The sequence below is a fragment of the Amblyomma mixtum genome, chromosome 9 (genome assembly GCF_055824585.1).
Source record: "Amblyomma mixtum isolate Tamu chromosome 9, ASM5582458v1, whole genome shotgun sequence".
Classification (NCBI taxonomy): Eukaryota; Metazoa; Arthropoda; class Arachnida; order Ixodida; family Ixodidae; genus Amblyomma; species Amblyomma mixtum.
In genome coordinates this window covers 24,873,457-24,891,700 of record NC_143020.1, presented here as the reverse complement: position 1 = coordinate 24,891,700, position 18,244 = coordinate 24,873,457, and positions in this window count along the sequence as shown.

The following is an 18,244-nucleotide window of genomic DNA, read 5'->3' as shown; positions in this document are numbered from 1 at the left end:
GCTTCGCCTTAGATTTCTATGGGCATTTGTAAAGTGTTAATAATTTAAGGATAATAAATGGTCTTACCCCTTTCTATCCATGTCACGTTTCGCTGCACGGCTGAGCCTGTTCAGGCGTTTTACTTTCTTTTTCGCGAAAACGTGAGGGAACAGGGGGTTTCTATTTAAAGAGCGGACCAACTGCACAGCAAATAATACAGTGAGTGCTTAAAATTTGCTTGACACCTCTTTTTTTTTTCATGTGAAGCTTGATATAAAAAAATCCTTTCTGAAGTTCATTTTGGGTTTCATAGAAAGAGTGCCCATTGCTTTACTGATATCGAACAATAGTTCTTGAAATTCATGCTGAAACATGTCGATGTTAATACAGCTCACTAAATTCAGAATTTGAGAAGCGATTACTGATTCTTGTTACAGGAAAAATGACGGCCCTCTGAAGGGTTTAAGAGTTTAGAAAGGTAGCTCTGTAAGCTCCCTCTAAATGCTAGAATACATGAGCTATTGAGTCGGCAGACATGAACAAAGAAATAGGAAAGTGTTCGTCTAGATGACTTCTCATGTCTCTGCCGCAAAAGCTGAGCCCCTGTGGTCCTTTTCTGCCAAACCTATAGTCATAGTTTCCAGCCTGATGGTAGCGGGAATATTTATATGAAAATTACTTCCAAAAGTGACGATTTACCGGCAGCTATGTGCATTAGAAAGAAGCCAACATAGTTGAAATTACCCTTGAACTTTTCCTCAGAGTGTGTCGAACAACTTGCTTTATTTCGCAATAAAAAGTCCATGACACTTCATGAAAACAAGTGGCACAAAAATGGCAAGCACAGTGTCTGTACACATGGGCTCCGGTGCGCGTGCATTAATTCATGTGCACGTGTCTTAAACTTCTTAAACTCTGTTACGAGCCAGTGACGGCGTGCAAGCTCCAATTTCGTGCGTATTAGAATTGATCTATAATGAACGAAACCAAAAAGATATCGTTAAATTTTACAATTTAGGCAACGTCTTGTGATACCTCTTGCTTAATATACGAAACCTGACTAATAATCTGAAGGGTCCTATAGCTTGAAGTCCATGGCCCTACGTGTACTATCAGCGTCAAATGAAATGCGAACAAAACAACTGGAACGCGAGCACAAAAAATCAAGCATATTACAGGCTGGAGATGAAATACAGGCGTGGCCTATTAACATTTCAGAAGAGTGGTCTTTTCGGCTTCGATGGGAAAATGAACTGCTCATGTATTTTGCCTCCCTAGTATAATATCTGTGAGTTGTGCTGTTCGCGTTTCAATTGGCTTGTTCGCGTTTCAATTGACGCTGGTAGTACATTCTTTTGTCCGTACAAATAATTATTTCGCAGCATTTTTTCAGAGCTTGAGCATCGAGAAAAAATCGCTGTCAGAAAGAGAGAGATGTCTACATTTTACGACGCATTGCTTTTTTGCAGACTTGAGGGAAATAGGCCTCTCAACTTTTGAATATTTTCACTGCGAATTGACTACTTTTTAGGGCTCTGTGAATGCCGCAGCGATATGATGCTACCTAACATGGCATTATTATTAATGAAATTATGAGGCTCCATTTTTAATTTTTGCAAAGTATATGCCGAGGTGGTTGTGCAGTAGTTATTAGCAGCCATTGAAGGGAGAAAGTTGGTTTGGTTTTTGGGGTTTAACGTCCCACAGCAACTCAAGCTATGCAGGATGCCGTAGTGAAGGGCTCTGGAAATTTCGACCACCAGGGGTTCTTTAACATGCACTGACATCGCACAGCACACGGGCCTCTAGAATTTCGCCTCCATCGAAATTCAGCCGCCGCGGCCGGGATCGAACCCGTGTCTTTCGGGTCAGCAGCCGAGGGCCATAACCACTGAGCCACCGCGGTTGGGCGAAGGGAGACAGTTATTTTTTTGTAGCTCAGCACTTTACTGCATCTCTTTCGCTTTCGTTCTGTAAGGGCGGAAACACCGAACACACAAGCTTGGTTAGCCTGCAGACTGCGAATTTGAGCCGGTTTGCTTGTTGACGTAAGTGAAACCCACTTCTCCAATACACAGAGAAGAGGAGGTTTTGTGAAGAGAATGAGACGGAAAACTCCGGATAGACGAAGCTTTACTTTGCGTAGTTTGTGAAGCAAGTTTACGAAAATAATTAAGTGAAGCTGATTAATCACTAATTCGCTACTCCGTGAAGTCTTTGAACTCTATTAAAATCCCTGTGCTTTAGGCTACTACATCACTATACGTAATAATTGAAATGAAAATGTAGAGCCGAAAAACACTATCGTAAAATAATTATGCCTGAAAAAACAAAAATTGCGTTCATGAACTTTCATCGCTGACGGAACACCTTATGTTGCAATATCATGCATGTGTGAGAGTGGATCAAGAAAACAGAGCGCTGAAGTCGGAGAAGAGGGCAACCATAAAGATAAAAGAGTTTTTAAAAGGGACCAAGATATGGAAGGAATGCACTTGTTGTGTTTTTTTATATTACAGATTTATTCAAAAGCACTGCTAGAAAATGTCAATTTTTCCCAATAATGACACTGGTATGATGAGAATTCGTACGTCTTATGCACTACACACGACGTCTCACACATATTTAGAGAGCGAACATGCTGTACTGTTATTTCCGGAGCGTAGTCCTTAGATAAAACAAATGCATTGATAAAGCAAAAGGTGCTTCGCTTCCTGCTCTTCATCAGTTCGGTAACACGTTTCGCAGCGCACTTTCCAACGCACTAATTTGGAATACTGGGCGCATCACAGCGCAGCTGTGAACGCCTTGTGTGGCGGTTGAGCGGTGTCAGCGATGGTGGGGGTGTAACTAGTTCACTGGTCCTGTGGGCGATGACGTGAGTGATACACTCGTTCATACCGGTGCTTATGGTTGTGCTGCCATCACTAAGGTGGTGTTCAATCCCCGGTGGCACCGGGTACACACCGGTGACACAAAACCAGCCAGTTTTCCCCTAGCCAGGGGCTCAGCTTAGGGTTAAACGCATTACAAATGGGTACTTGACAGCACCTTGAGTAGACCTAAGTACTTGGTGCCATAACCTTCTTCGGCCGAAGATGTCCTTGTGCTACTTAAATTGATCATCATCGACAGAATCATCACGAAGGGAAATAAATTAAGTTACTGAAATGAAATATCAATGCCAAAAAGCTTCTTTGCGGTACAATAAATAAAAAAGCCGACAATTACGTTGCTTCCTAATTAAAAATTTGAGCGCAACTCATCACCTGTTCCAGCTTTTCGATAGATTGGGGCAATGAATTCAAGCAAGACATGTATGTACAATTACAGACAACCTGTTATTATTCATACATTTTCCTTTTTCAAGAAAAACTCCACTAACCGTTCTTGATTGTCATGAAGGAAGCTTTGTGGTAGGAGCAATAGATGCATACATGCTCGACTTGCTACACCAATGCCTGCTTCTCAAAGACGAGGTCTGTGCAAGTACTTCGCGAGGTTGTCACAGCCGTGGAAGGCGTTGCGAGTGAGAAGAACGGGGTGTTCTTCCCCACAAGTGGTAAGAAATTCTATTACAGTACCCCACTACTAACACTGGTCAGGATCCATGGGCGTGCTTGAGCAGCGAGCGGCCCGGCTGCGGAGCTGGTTATAACGGACAACGGCGACGCCGAGCCGACGTTTCGGCTACCGGAGAACACCGCGCGCTATCGCGCGGTCGACGTCACGGAGGAGGAGGGTGGCATGGGGGGGGGGGGTACACGCAGCGGCGAACGGTGGCGGTATGCGTTTCGGCTTCGGCGTGCGGTAGAAGTAGCGTCAGGAGCGCGCGTACCCAGAGCAGCGCGCTGCCCCGGCTGCGGAGCTGGTTACGAGGGACTTCGGCGACGCCGCGAAACGAAGGAACGGGCGCCAAAGTGCTGCGCTCTAAAATAGAGTAAAGAAGGGGAAAAATAAAAAGTAACGAGGATATAAGACATGATGTTGGGCTAGTCGGTTCATGGTAAGAGCGAAACAAAACTGCGCGAAGACGACGGGACAAAAGAAAGGCACGAATACACACATACAAAGCGCAGACCCAAAACTTGGTCGAGGTGGCGTTTTAGGAAGGAGCTAACCGAACGTTGCCAACTGTCTCTCTCGGACACAATCGCACGTAGCGGGCAGTCAAGCTTGTGCGTTTTGCCAGTGAAGAAAATATCCAGAAAATCTCTGCCTGCTTTTGACACCGAGTTTTTGACAGCGTCCAAATTCAACTTGTTCAGCAGCCTGACAGCTTGTTTCCGCTGGGTAGAAGCACGGAAATCAACCGGTTTGAAATTCTTGAGCACTGCTTCTCGGGCCTTTTCTTCAAACATGCCTTGCGGCATGACGACGAAGCCCCCTCCTTGTCAGCTTCCACGATAGACAGTCCGTGCTCCTTAAGGTATGAGACTGTTTTTTTGATCGGGGCTTTTGTAGAAGAAAGGCGACTTACATTGCGTAGAAGGCAGTCCACGCTGTCACTCACGGCGCGTTCCCTCGTCTGATCGGAGGCGTGGGAACCGACGCGTCGCACCGTGGCAAGAAGCTCCGAACGGCCAGACGGAGGTTCGAAGCAGAACTTCGGCCCCTTCTGCAGAGTTTGCTTGACAGACTCCGAGAGTGTAACGTTTCCCAGGACAGTGACAGTGTTTTCCGTAGATGATGGACGTCGTGGCGCCTGAAGGCAGAGGCGCGTCCTCTGCCATAGAAACTCAGTCGTTTGCGCACAGAGTCGCCGATATTCTTGAAGATGCTTGGCCGCAAGCCATTCGTCCGAACCTTCATAGATGACCACCTTTAGCCAGTCCGAGTAATGCCTGCACAGTCCGAGTAATGCCTGCACAATCTTGCCTGCGGCGCAAGATTGTGCCTCCCGAAATCCAGAGGCTCTTCGGCGCCCCGGGTCCTTCCTGGGGACATGTTCGCCGGATTTGCAAGATTATGAAATCGGAAGCCTGGAGGAGAGTCAGGCATTACTCGGACTGGCTAAAGGTGGTCATCTATGAAGGTTCGGACGAATGGCTTGCGGCCAAGCATCTTCAAGAATATCGGCGACTCTCTGCGCAAACGACTGAGTTTCTATGGCAGAGGACGCGCCTCTCCCTTCAGGCGCCACGACGTCCATCATCTACGGAAAACACTGTCACTGTCCTGGGAAACGTTACACTCTCGGAGTCTGTCAAGCAAACTCTGCAGAAGGGGCCGAAGTTCTGCTTCGAACCTCCGTCTGGCCGTTCGGAGCTTCTTGCCACGGTGCGACGCGTCGGTTCCCACGCCTCCGATCAGACGAGGGAACGCGCCGTGAGTGACAGCGTGGACTGCCTTCTACGCAATGTAAGTCGCCTTTCTTCTACAAAAGCCCCGATCAAAAAAACAGTCTCATACCTTAAGGAGCACGGACTGTCTATCGTGGAAGCTGACAAGGAGGGGGCTTCGTCGTCATGCCGCAAGGCATGTTTGAAGAAAAGGCCCGAGAAGCAGTGCTCAAGAATTTCAAACCGGTTGATTTCCGTGCTTCTACCCAGCGGAAACAAGCTGTCAGGCTGCTGAACAAGTTGAATTTGGACGCTGTCAAAAACTCGGTGTCAAAAGCAGGCAGAGATTTTCTGGATATTTTCTTCACTGGCAAAACGCACAAGCTTGACTGCCCGCTACGTGCGATTGTGTCCGAGAGAGACAGTTGGCAACGTTCTGTTAGCTCCTTCCTAAAACGCCACCTCGACCAAGTTTTGGGTCTGCGCTTTGTATGTGTGTATTCGTGCCTTTCTTTTGTCCCGTCGTCTTCGCGCAGTTTTGTTTCGCTCTATACGAGGATATGTGTGGATTCCTTCAATAAAATATCTTACTGCTCTATTTACTCGAATACTGAACGCATTTTCCTCAAAAATCTTCTAAAATTTGGTCGGTGCCTTCGTTAGGTGGGGCAAAATATTCAAAAAATATTTAAAGGGTAATACATGGAGATAAAATAGGCTTCTTGAATGAAAACTTCATCCGGTACGACTCACTGTCAAAATCAAGCAAAACTCGCTCTCAAGCACGGTTTTGGTACGGTTTCCATGCTTGAAGGCATAATCCGCAACATCTGCCTTAAAACGGCATCTAAAAGTCGCGCAGCGGCTCATGATACTGTATAAAGAAAACTGAGCTTCAAGACACTGTAGCAAAGTATTCAGTGCGATGACCAATCGCAACAAATTATTGCTACGGCGTTTGTTGGCAATTGTTGCCAATAAAGCCAATTGATTAGATTTGAGGCTTCAATATCTCCACTAAGAAGTCTCCGAATTATGTTAAAAATATATACATTATTCCAGGCAGCCTCTCACCGGCACCGATGCGGTTTCTTTAAGTGGCGCTAAATGAAAGAAAAGAGAAAAGTATACAACAGCTGTATTTTACCGGTACTCACCTATGGGACAGCAACGGGGAGGCTAAGAAAGAGGGTTCAGCTTAAGTTAAGGACAACGCAGCGAGCTATGGAAAGAAAAATGATCGGTGTAACGTTAAGAGATGGGAAGAGGGCGGAGTGGGTGAGGGTACAAACGCGGGTTAATGATATCCTGGTTGAAATCAAGAGGAATAAGCGGGGCTTGGGCAGGGCATGTAATGCGAAGGCAAGATAACCACTGGTCCTTAAGGGTAACGGAGTGGATTCCAAGAGAAGGCAAACGTAGCAGGGGACGGTAGGAAGTTAGGTGGGCGGAGGAGGTTAAGAAGTTTGCGGATATACACTGGCCGCAACTGGCAAAGGACAGGGATAATTGCAGAGACATGGGAGAAGCCTTTGCCCTGCAGTGAGCGTAGTCAGGTTGACGACGATGGTGATGAGATGAAATTCACTAGAAGTTTTAGAGTTATTCCCTCCCCAAAAGCATCAATTGCGGAACATGCGAAGAAACGTTGAAAATTGCCGTTTATAATCAAACACAACTCAAGAACGCAGCTGCAAATGCCCATAAAAGAAAGCCATCCAGCCAATGGCCAGCAAACCGCAACGTCACGGTACCTGTTTTAAGGGAATTAACAGAGACGTAGAAACGACATTTGCTGTAGAACTCCCGATAGGGGGCATTTGTTGCTGCGTTTTTTAGTTGTATCTCACTATAGGTCTTTCTATCGAACAAGAAAGATGTCAAAACGCCTCCCCTCGGAGGCTTTTGGGAAACGGTTACGCTGCCGCTTCCACCGCGATATTGGCAATTGCACTCTACAGCCCAGCGAATAGTGTGGCGACACCCAGGGAACCCTGAATGAAAAGCTTTGTAGCTGACCCTTATTTGAGACCCTTCTTGCTCGCTAGACCGAAGAGATCACAGAACAAATACACCATCTTAACAGCTGTCATTCGGGTTGGTGACATCGAAACAGGATTGAGCAAGAGTGGGACAAAAAACGACCTTTGAAGAAACTTTTGGAAAGGCGCATCCAAGCCGGTAACGCAACGGACTTAAGCTCTCGTAAGCTCTCTCAGAGAAACCAATAAAAAATTAAAAGCGATATACAAGAAACAAACCTCAAACGCAAAGAATCTTGAACGGTAGTACTCACTTGGAGTGTGCCTTCGTTCAGTGAGCTCTTTACTAGAATTCAAGAAAATGCTTCCATGAATGCTCCTTGTTGAGAGATCTTGCCGGAAATCTAGCAATGATGGCCGGCAAAGCAATGATGGTTGGGCAAACGGAAAAGGTCGTCCGCGTAGCTTCTAGTTTGACCCTTTTGTCCGGTGCGTCTCACGAACAACCATTGGGAGTCTTTACATTGCCTATAGCTCTTTCGTTGCTGTGCCTGCTATGTCACGGTTGTCTGTTACAGTGTGCCTCTGTTACCGTCAATTCCACCACGCAATATTAAGCCAGGGGGCAAACTTGTGAACTGAACACAGTCAGCAAGGTCGCAATAGCAGCACTTAAGGTGCTCGGTACGACTAAACGACGTTCAAGGAATGCTGTTTATTCTTCTTTGAGTGGCTCGTTTTTTCGAAAGATGTGTTGCGAAGTAGCGTACAATGCGGAAGGCATTTCGATGCTTTAGAGTTTAACTGCTCAAAGCATAAACTTCAATAAAAAAAGTGCCACAGGTTCGTGAATCAAACTTCACTCATATCTTGTGATTTCGACTTTTACGCTTTTAAGTTGAGCAGTGCAATCAATAGAATTTAAGAAATAACCACAAGTCTGTTGGTGAAGCCTCCTCCACAACATTATGCTTAGAAGTTCAGGCAATGTAAAGTCGCAGAGAAAAAGGTAGCTGCGTTAGTATTTTGCTTACCCCCTGAAGACATGCTATTTTCTTGCCTAAGGAGTGGCTGCATATTTTTCATTTATTAATCAATCTTCAAACAAAAAACTTATTTTTTTCAGATACGACAGCAAAACGGTAGCTCTTGCTGCTGCAGAAAGGTTGATAGTTGTCTTCTGTTGCTTTAGTTGGTAAGCCGGTCTTGATGGCCTGGGAGTGCTCGAACAAAATAGCAGAAAGTGGTTCCCTACGACTAAGCTACTCATCAGCGACGCTTTATGCTCCTGCCTGGTCTTCCGCCGAGCTATTTCTCTTATTCGAATTTATGCTTCTGTATCTTCTTCTGTCTCTGCATCTTCTTCTCTCTCTTATAGGAGCTCCCATATAATGCTTTTCTTGGAGAATGCATTCTCTAGAGAATATACTCTGTTTCTTAAGTTGCTTCTTCTTTTTCCTGTTTGCGAGTTGCTTCAAGTTAACACTAACATGTCCCGGTTCCCAGGCGTCTGTGTAGGCACTGCATATAGACATGTACTCTAGCCAAGCTATGGGTGTTATATACTTTTATCTGGCTGAGATTTGCACTGTGTCCATAAAACTGGGCCTTAAATTGAGCTCTTAAAATCTGTATACAGCCCTGGAAAATATCAGTTTTTTTCCTGGTCAGCACATTTCTAAATCTAACCGGTACTTTTTAATTTGGAAAGCACCCTATGTGATGAAGCTTGTGACGGATGAAGCCACGAGAGTAGGTATCTACCGTAATTATGCTGAATGTGATGTACATCAAGTGTTATTGGCCACCTGAGCCCGTTGTCTAAAAGGTTGTTTTTTAGTACACGCCCAAGCCCAACTCGCAATGGCATTGTGGCGCTTAAACCGACACATAAAAGTAGAAAAAAAATGGGAAAGGTTTTTGGATTACTCGTCCAATTGAAAATCGTGGCGATTTTTTTACATTTTTAATTTCTTGTCTCCCTTCAATAGGTTCCGCTTTTTTAGTAAAAAACACTGAATTACGAAGTTTAGAAAAAGAAGAGAAAAATATTGTCCAGAACAAGAGGCCATCACGCCAGTAAACGAAACTTAGTTTGTTCTAGGAGCCTAAGTCCTGACGCGGGATAGATAGAGGTCATCGCAGTAGGTCGTTAATATGCAAATGTTCGTACTCCCAACGCCATTAGTCCTCGACGTGCAACGCCTAGACGAAAATGGATTTATTTCTAATAACGCCCCGCCCAAATAACTCTTCAGCAGCATGGTACTCATGACAGGACACGAGGCATACCTTTCGGTCGAAAGCACGCGCTTCCCTCGCCCGCAACACTGCCGTCGTAACAAGTGCAGACAAGCGACCTCATGACAGACTCCATATTGTCGTGACGCAGTGCTCAGAAATCTACTTTACAGCGTTACAACACAACGAGTAGCCATGCTGATAATTCTCACTTCTTGCCTGAGGTATGATGGATACAACGGGGAGAATACAGGTAAACGTTAAGGGGTAAGCAGAGCCTACGGCCTTCCTATAAAGTTGATGGCTTGCACCCCATGGCATAAGCTGTTTGCGCTTTGTCCGCTGTCAGCGGCAAAAAAAAAAAAAATAGACGACAAGCATGAGACAAATCTGTGGACTTTTTTAATGATTTTCTAGCTGCATTTAAGGTTGCTAAGTTTGTCTGTTTTCATCTGTTGCTTGTAAAGTAAAAATGCTATGAAAACTATACCCATGCATTTTTTCACGGTTTCTTCATGTAAAGTTCGTCGCAGGATTATGATGTTGTAATGTGTGTGGCCACATTAGGGTGTGGCCTATACATGCAGATCCAGTCGTCAACGATTATTATAAAATGGTGAAAGCGCGAGACCATTGGTAGTGTATGCGCTGGACTGAAGCCTAGGTTGGGTTCTAAGAGATGGGCTCAAATGGTATAAAGAAATGAACGGCGGCGCAACAAGGACACTTAACAAGAGAGGGGACACCACATGCACACAAGGACTTGAACACATAAAAGGGCCCACTGTACAAGAAAGGTACTTCAGAAGAATAGCCTGAGGGGCGAGTTGGTGCATGATGCACCAAAAAATATGTTTCACACTGTGATAGACTTCTTGGCACGGTATTTTTTAAATTATACACCTGGAAGAATGCTTAGGCTAAACACTAATATACCATTTGAGAAGAATAGCCTGAGGGGCGAGTTGGTGCATGATGCACCAACTCGCCCCTCAGGCTATTCTTCTGAAGTACCTTTCTTGTACAGTGGGCCCTTTTATGTGTTCAAGTCCTTCGTTCATTTCATCATGCACCAACTCGCCCCTCAGGCTATTCTTCTCAAATGGTATATTAGTGTTTAGCCTAAGCATTCTTCCAGGTGTATAATTTAAAAAATACCGTGCCAAGAAGTCTATCACAGTGTGAAACATATTTTTTGTCCCCCTCTTTGAATACAATACTGAACAGTGCACTTGGCCTGAGCTCGCCACCAGCGATGTTTGAACGTAGCCTGCTGTACGTCTCCTAACGGTTAAAATAACACACCCGCTAGCGAGGCGTTGGCTTCGGACGTAAACGCATGTACCCGGTAAAAGTCAGCACTCCTTGAAACAAGGAAGCAAAGTTTGTTAGAATTTCATAAATTTATCTAAGCATTCTATGAACTCAGCTGGAGACATGCAGAAAAACGCCATCATTCCACCGAAGGCTGCGCGCAGTCTTCTCTCGTACCTTAATAAAACCTTTCTAAAACGGAGAACTGCAGTTTTTATTTAACGCAATGTCTATTAATGGCACCACAAGGCCGTTAATACGCTTTCAGTTGGAAATGTATGCTCCCGAGTTCGTAAAATCCTAACATCACCTGCAGTGCACCTTTACATTGTTTCTATTGTCATGAAGAGTATTCACTATAAGTCATGGACTGAAGATTACAGAGAGTGTCGAAACAAAAAGCTAAAGAATAAAGAAAATTCTCAGTTTTCGGAGCAGAGAGTGAGCTCAGATATTGCTATGCGCAAGGGAGAGAAGCACACGGGTAGCAAAGTACAGAATAAATTCATCCGCACTTAAAAAAAAGCAAGGAAAATTGGAACACAACGCATCGTGTACGCTAATTTAATTGTACTGATTACTTGGAATTGTCTGCAAGGAACGGCTGTTTAGTCGCTCGCAGCAAGCTCGTTTCTCTCTGGGAGATAGTTTGATAGGCAGTTCGCAGAGTTTATCATGCAACCTGAAAAGAAGTTTCTTTCTGCACTGTAAAATTAAGGTAATTTTGCCTTATTACGATCACGTGATGATTACATTAAAATGTGCCCAAGTCTTTCATTAGTTTCAATTTTTTGCCTTGATTTTTAAGATCAAGTTTATTTTGCGTGCTGCTGCCTAGAGTATCTTGAGATTCAAAGCTTGAGGCGTCCTCTTTCTCCGCTGTGGTCGATATGCACTCTACGACTTTTTCAGAGGTGTGAATTAACAGTAAGTGCGTGTCCCTTTTTTGAAATTTCCAGAACATTGAAACAAGTCGCCGCCATTGGAGAGTGCAAAGAAGAGAAATAAACGCAAAGTGCAAACGTTGGTTAGCATAGATAGCTGACAAGAAAGGTTAGAAAGATACTCAGCATGCGCATTCTAAAGAACTTTTTACGTCTTTAAGTGGTTAATATACAAAGAAGTTAGAATTAGCCCAAGGCTTAGTTGCTCAGTATGTGGTTTGCACACTCTCAATGCCGGCACAACAAGCATTCCCAGCCACGCCCTACCGACTGCGTTTGTTTGAAGAGTTCGATTTCTAGCGAGTCTGTGCGTATGCGTACAGGCGTTGATGCCTGTCAGCTATACGGGACTGTGCTCATTCAGTGTGTCACGAATTGCAGAACTCCGATAAGGCGGCATTGTTTTGGCGAGACTGACATAGGAACACGCCGGGAACTATGCAAATGTGACGGACGCTGAAATGAAATCGAGGTTAGTGCCGACGCTCCACACGCAACGGTGCAATGTCAAGAGTGATGAGAATAATCGTAGTGAGAAGGAATTCTTTGCGAAATGGCATTAGCGTGCAGTCTGACCACAGCAGCTGATTTTCAATAAGTGAAACTAAATGTTAGCCAGATTCGCCCAAAGAGGGTGCCAGTCTAAGTTTATTTATTTATTTATTTGTTAATACTGCAATCCCAGGAAGGGATTTTCGCAGGGTGAGCATACAGAATATAGGTAAGTACAAATATTAAGAAAAAAAAGTACAAAGGCCACAAATTAATAATAAGCAACAAAAACACAACAGCAAAAATGAAAGGCTCAATGACGTAACACAGCAAAAAAGTACAATAAGGTTTGGGGCATATAAATACACTACTATCAAGTCATCAATGAACATGGTCAACAGGGAATTAATTAAATGAAAAAAGAGCACCAAAACGACAATATTAAAATCAGGTCATAAAAAAATGGGAAACGGGAATGCATGACAGAGGACATTATTGTGTACTGAGGTTGCCGATGAATGATGTTACAGATAGCTGTAGGACTTCGTCGTTAGTAAGTTGATTCCACTCCGTTACTGTTCGCGGAAAAAAAGAATATTTAAAGCAGTTATTACGCTGGGTGAAAGGGGTGATTGTAAGATTGTGACGCTGTCTTGTAGAATAACCTGAAGAGAAGGATATTAGTCCATCAATGTTAATTTTAAAATGACCTTTGACCAATTGGTATAAGAACTTTAGTCGAGCAACGCGATTCCTTTCGGTTATAGATATTAAAGCAGCCCTGTTTAAGAGGTCACTTACTGATGTGCGTCCATAGCTATTGTAAACAAAACGTACTGCTTTCTTTTGTATTTTTTCAATTTTATTTACGTTTGTTTTGGTGAATGGATCCCAGATTATTGCCGCATAATCTAGTATTGGAAGGACAATCGATTTATACGCTAAAAGCCGAACTCGGGGTGTGGAAAGTCTCAATGCACGCCTAAGAAAGAAAAGTTTACGGTTTGCATTATTTACAGTTTGATCAATGTGTTTAGTCCAGTCAAGGTTGTTAGTAATCCATAGCCCTAGATATTTGTAGTGTGAGACTTCGGAAAGAATGTTGTTATCAAATGAATATTGGAACATCAGTGGACTTTTCTTGTGAGTGATTCTCATATACACGGTTTTTTGAAAGTTGATAGGCATCTGCCATGCATCACACCAGGCATTAATTTTCTGAAAAGCCTCATTAAGTTTTACCTGATCTGACATGTTTTTAATTTCGGAGTAAAGCACACAATCATCCGCATATAGTTTAATATTAACAGGAATGTCTTTCACGATGTCGTTAATGTAAATGATAAACAAGAGTGGCCCAAGCACTGAGCCCTGAGGGACGCCAGAGTCAACAAAAACAGTTTGAGAGGAATGTTCCCCAAAAGAGACATATTGCTGACGGTTACTCAAATATGCTGAAATCCAATTAATGATTTTGTTATTTCTGAGTGTGCTATTAATTTTGGAAAGCAGTTTTTTGTGAGAGACCTTATCAAATGCTTTGGCGAAATCCATAAAAATGGCATCTGTTTGGCTACTATTGTTAATAGCATTCGCAAAATCGTGTATAGTCTGAACTAATTGGGTACAAGTAGAATAACCTTTCCGGAATCCGTGTTGGAAATTTGTAATAAAATTGTGTTGTTCAAGAAAATGGGAAATGTGGGTGTGTATTATGTGTTCCACAATTTTGCAAACTGTCGATGTTAATGAAATCGGTCGGTAATTATTAATGTACTGTTTGTTTTCATTTTTATGAATTGGTTGAACTCTGGCTGTCCTCCAGTCGCCCGGAACCTGTCCTTCGTTTAGAGACCTAGAAAAAATTATAAACAAATACTTGGACACCCATTCTGCATACCTCGTTAGGAATGCATTGGGTATTTTATCAGGCCCAAGGGATTTTTTTACGTTAAGATTCAAAAGAATTTTAGTTATACCCTGTTCACTGATGACAAGATCAGGCATCGGAGGTAAGCATGTTTCGAACACAGGTTGTATGCCATTATCCTTAGTAAAAACGGATTTGAAGTATTCGTTAAAGGCGGTTGATATTACCTTTCCGTCATGTGTTAATGTGCCATTGATTTCAAATGCATGAGAATCCCTAGATACTGGTGAGATTGTACGCCAAAATTTTTCAGGTGAGCTAGTTATAAAATTAGGCAACAAATCGCCAAAATAATTTTCTTTATCAAGTGCTACCTGTCCTCGTAGTTGACTTGACAGAGCGGAAATTTTATCCAGCAGGCCTTCAGGTTGGACAACTGCTTGCCTTTTCTTTTTCAACTTTTTTAATTTTCTATGCATTTGTATTGAAGTGCGGGAAATCCAGGGATTGTCACGTTTTGTCTTTTTAACAATGCTTGGCACAAAACGGTTAATACACATCATAACCAGATCCTTAAAAGAAATCCACAGATCGTCTACATTTGCGGTAGACTTCGAAAAACTATCAAAATAAAAGGATAAGGTATCGATTATTGATGTGTCATCAGCGCGTGAGAAGTTAGGAAAACATGACTGCTTTGGATGCCTGTCAATAGCGGCATCAGATAAGGTAAGGAACACGGCCTGGTGATCGGAGATTCCTGGGATTATTTCGCATTTTGTTTTAGTACTAATAGATCCGCTTACGAAGAAAAGGTCCAGTATAGATTTAGCGCTATCGTGTACCCTGGTGTACTCGTCAACAAGTTGGGATAAATCAAATGTAAATGCTATGTCCAACATGGCATCACCTGTTTTGTCGTTATGGTTTTTGAGGGACATCGTGCGCCAGTCAATATTAGGCAGATTAAAGTCGCCAGCTAGAATTATCCGATCGCCAGGTTTTAAATATGTGTTCATGTAAGTTTTCAAATCATTTAAAACCGATATGGAAGAAGAAGGGGGCCTGTACAACACACCTATAATGTACCTGATTGTACCACAATATGTTTTACTGAAAATGCACTCTACATTAGGCACATCAGGCATCCTTAAAACTCGTAATGATTTCTTGTATATCATACAGACGCCGCCACCTCTTCCAGTACGGTCTTTCCGAAGTACATTGTAACCAGTAGGCACGAATTCACTGTCGAAAATTGCATCATGTAACCATGTTTCGGTTAGCACAGCAATGTCTGAATCGTTAGTAAAAAGGAGCCCTTCAAGCTCGGTTACTTTATTGATTACACTTCTGCAGTTAATGTTTAAGATTTTCAAGGATGTAGGATCATGCTTTTTCTGTCAGTTATTTTTCTTATTGACCAATCTGACACGCTCTCCTTTCTGGGCATCCCAAGCAAACATAACACTATCAATGCTAATTTTATCAAAAACCAGCTTTACCTTAGCGCCATTTGCTTTTTCTTCCGCTGCGCTGTCCCACAAAAGTTTACGTAAGTCACGCACGCGCTTTGAGAAGTCTTCCGAGATAGAGTACGACGATCCTTTTAGTTTGTAGGCTGCTTGTAAAATGGATGCCTTTTCCCGATAGTCAAGAAATTTTATGATAACCGGTCTAGATCTGTCACTGGATTTACGCCCAAGCCTATGAAGTCTTTCTATACCTGTAGGTGTTATACCTATCTTCTCTTTTATTATGTCGTCTTTCACTGTGTTTCCAAGTTCTTCAAGCGTCTCGTTTTCTGACTCTTCTAAACCGTAAATTATAAGATTATTGCGACGGCTTCTGTTTTCTAAGTCGTCCACCTTATTCATCAGAAAGGACAACTGGCTGTCAAAATCTGCTATTGTTTTTTCTATTTCGCTTACTTGTTTTGTCAGCGTGCCTAGTTTGGACAACTGTTGTTCAATGCTATCTATTCTGTTGTTTAGTGTAACCATTTGCTCTTTTATTTCGTTCTGACCGTCGATAATTCCTTCAATAGTTCCTTGCACTTTCTTTTGGCCGTCTAGCAGTTCCGACAGCAATTGCTTCTCAGTTGGTCCCGGGTTTGTCTCAATATCGCCCGAAAGAAGTAGGTTAGTAGGCAATAAAGCAATGTGCGCCAGAATACATTTGAAACACTGTGGGCAGGGCAGCAGCAACAGAAACCGGTTGTCACTACGATAACAGTACATGGAAACGTTTTTACTAACCTGTAGAGCAAGACAAAAATGGTTGCTGAGCATGTTGCCGATACTGCTGCTGGCCTGCCCACTGAAGAAAGTCGATGTTGCTCGGTCTTTTAAAGGGGCTTGCTGAGCCATGTGATGTGACGTCACAGTTGTCGAGATGAAGCGATGCGCTGTCAGTTGCGGAACGGAAAGCAATGTAATCACCGGGCACCTGGCACGAGCCAGATTTTCCGATGCCTGCTCACTGAACACATCCACGTCGATTGCCCTTGATGCGTAGGCGCTGGGACACCATTCATTCCCGCGATGCGAGGGCTCGTTGACCAGGTCAAACGACGTAGCCACTGGGTCGTAGCCACGCGGTGGAACTGGTCCGCACAGAAGGGCCGCCAAAATCTGTAGAGCAAGACAAAAATGGTTGCTGAGCATGTTGCCGATACTGCTGCTGGCCTGCCCACTCAAATTGCTCAAATTGCTTTGTGTTGTTGTGTTTTTTTTTTGTCTTCCCAAACCGTTATTTCACGGGACGGGCCTTCACTGAGCATGCTGCACTCTCACGCTTTAGTGCATGAAATAGTAGAATTAAGCATCGACACTCGTGAAATCGCTGTTACGTGACCATCCACTGAGCTACGGAGCAAAACAGGAGAGAAATGGCCGTGCGGGATAATAAGGGGGGGGGGGGGGGGGGGCGAGAAATATGCGCTTAGTTGAAATTTCGCTCTGAACATAACAGTAACGATCGATCCGACGTACTCGCTAAGCCAAAATGAAAGGTTGCATTGATAAATGTTAGCATAGAGTCATTAACATTTTGTTGCTAGTCCGCAGTCACCACAACAGAAAAAAAAACAACTCTTGGCTTATTCGGGGTTAAGTGCAAGGTATTGACTGCTTCAGGTGTGTCGGCTATGACACCAATTAATTACACTCGCACCCAATCTAACGGGCATATTAGACTCCACTCTATGTGATGGTTGAGAAAGAGTTCGTATGGTGGTATGACGTCACCGCTTCCATTGGTCATCCAGTGATGATATGACATGGACTTTTTTGTTACTACATGGTGAACTGTTTTGTACACTACCACGGGAAAAACTGTTGATAATTTGAGCGTGTGCTGTTTAGGCATCCGCTTTTATAGCAAGACATATCCCGTCGCTCTTTTTTGCAAAGGCCTGTGGTCATCACCCCCATCACACGACGCCAAAAAATTGCAAGATATTACGGCCCATTTGCTAATGAAACGTCAGAAGACTGATTTAACGGATAATGCCACCCATCGAACCCTTGCCATTCTCACCACTGTATCACATCTGGTGCAGGTGCTGGGCTGGCGACCCTTCGTGCCTCAGAAGATATGCCCTAGTGCACACTCAACGTCTGTCATGCTTCGCCAGCCACATGGGGTAACCAACGTTTCAAGGTCACCTCCATGAAGATGTCAAATACTGGCGGCACGTGTTGGTCCGTGCAGCTGCGCTGAACTCCTGGGACAGCTAAGAAAAACTCCGAAAAGTTTATTTACAGCGCACCACCGAGCCAGAACAAAGCTTTGAAAGCACAAACTAGCTCTGATCATATGGGGGTTGTCGAGAAGAAACTTCTGGGAACGTTCAGCCTCTTTCGAAACGAAACAGCGGAGGTTCTGGGGTAGTCAGAAATTCAACGCCGAAATGAGATGATCACTGTGTACCACGAAGAAATCACAAAAATTTTGTTCTGTTATAAAGAGTGTCCTTGAAGCTTTACATATACCAACGCAGTTCTGTGACGACTCTGGCGTCGCTCTAAATTTAGAAAAACCTAAAGGATTCTAGTGGGGTATCTGGCCCATGTAGCACTAAGCAGTCTATGAAGAGAGGCCCCCAGTAGGTTCAATGTGGGAGCCCATGTGAGCAC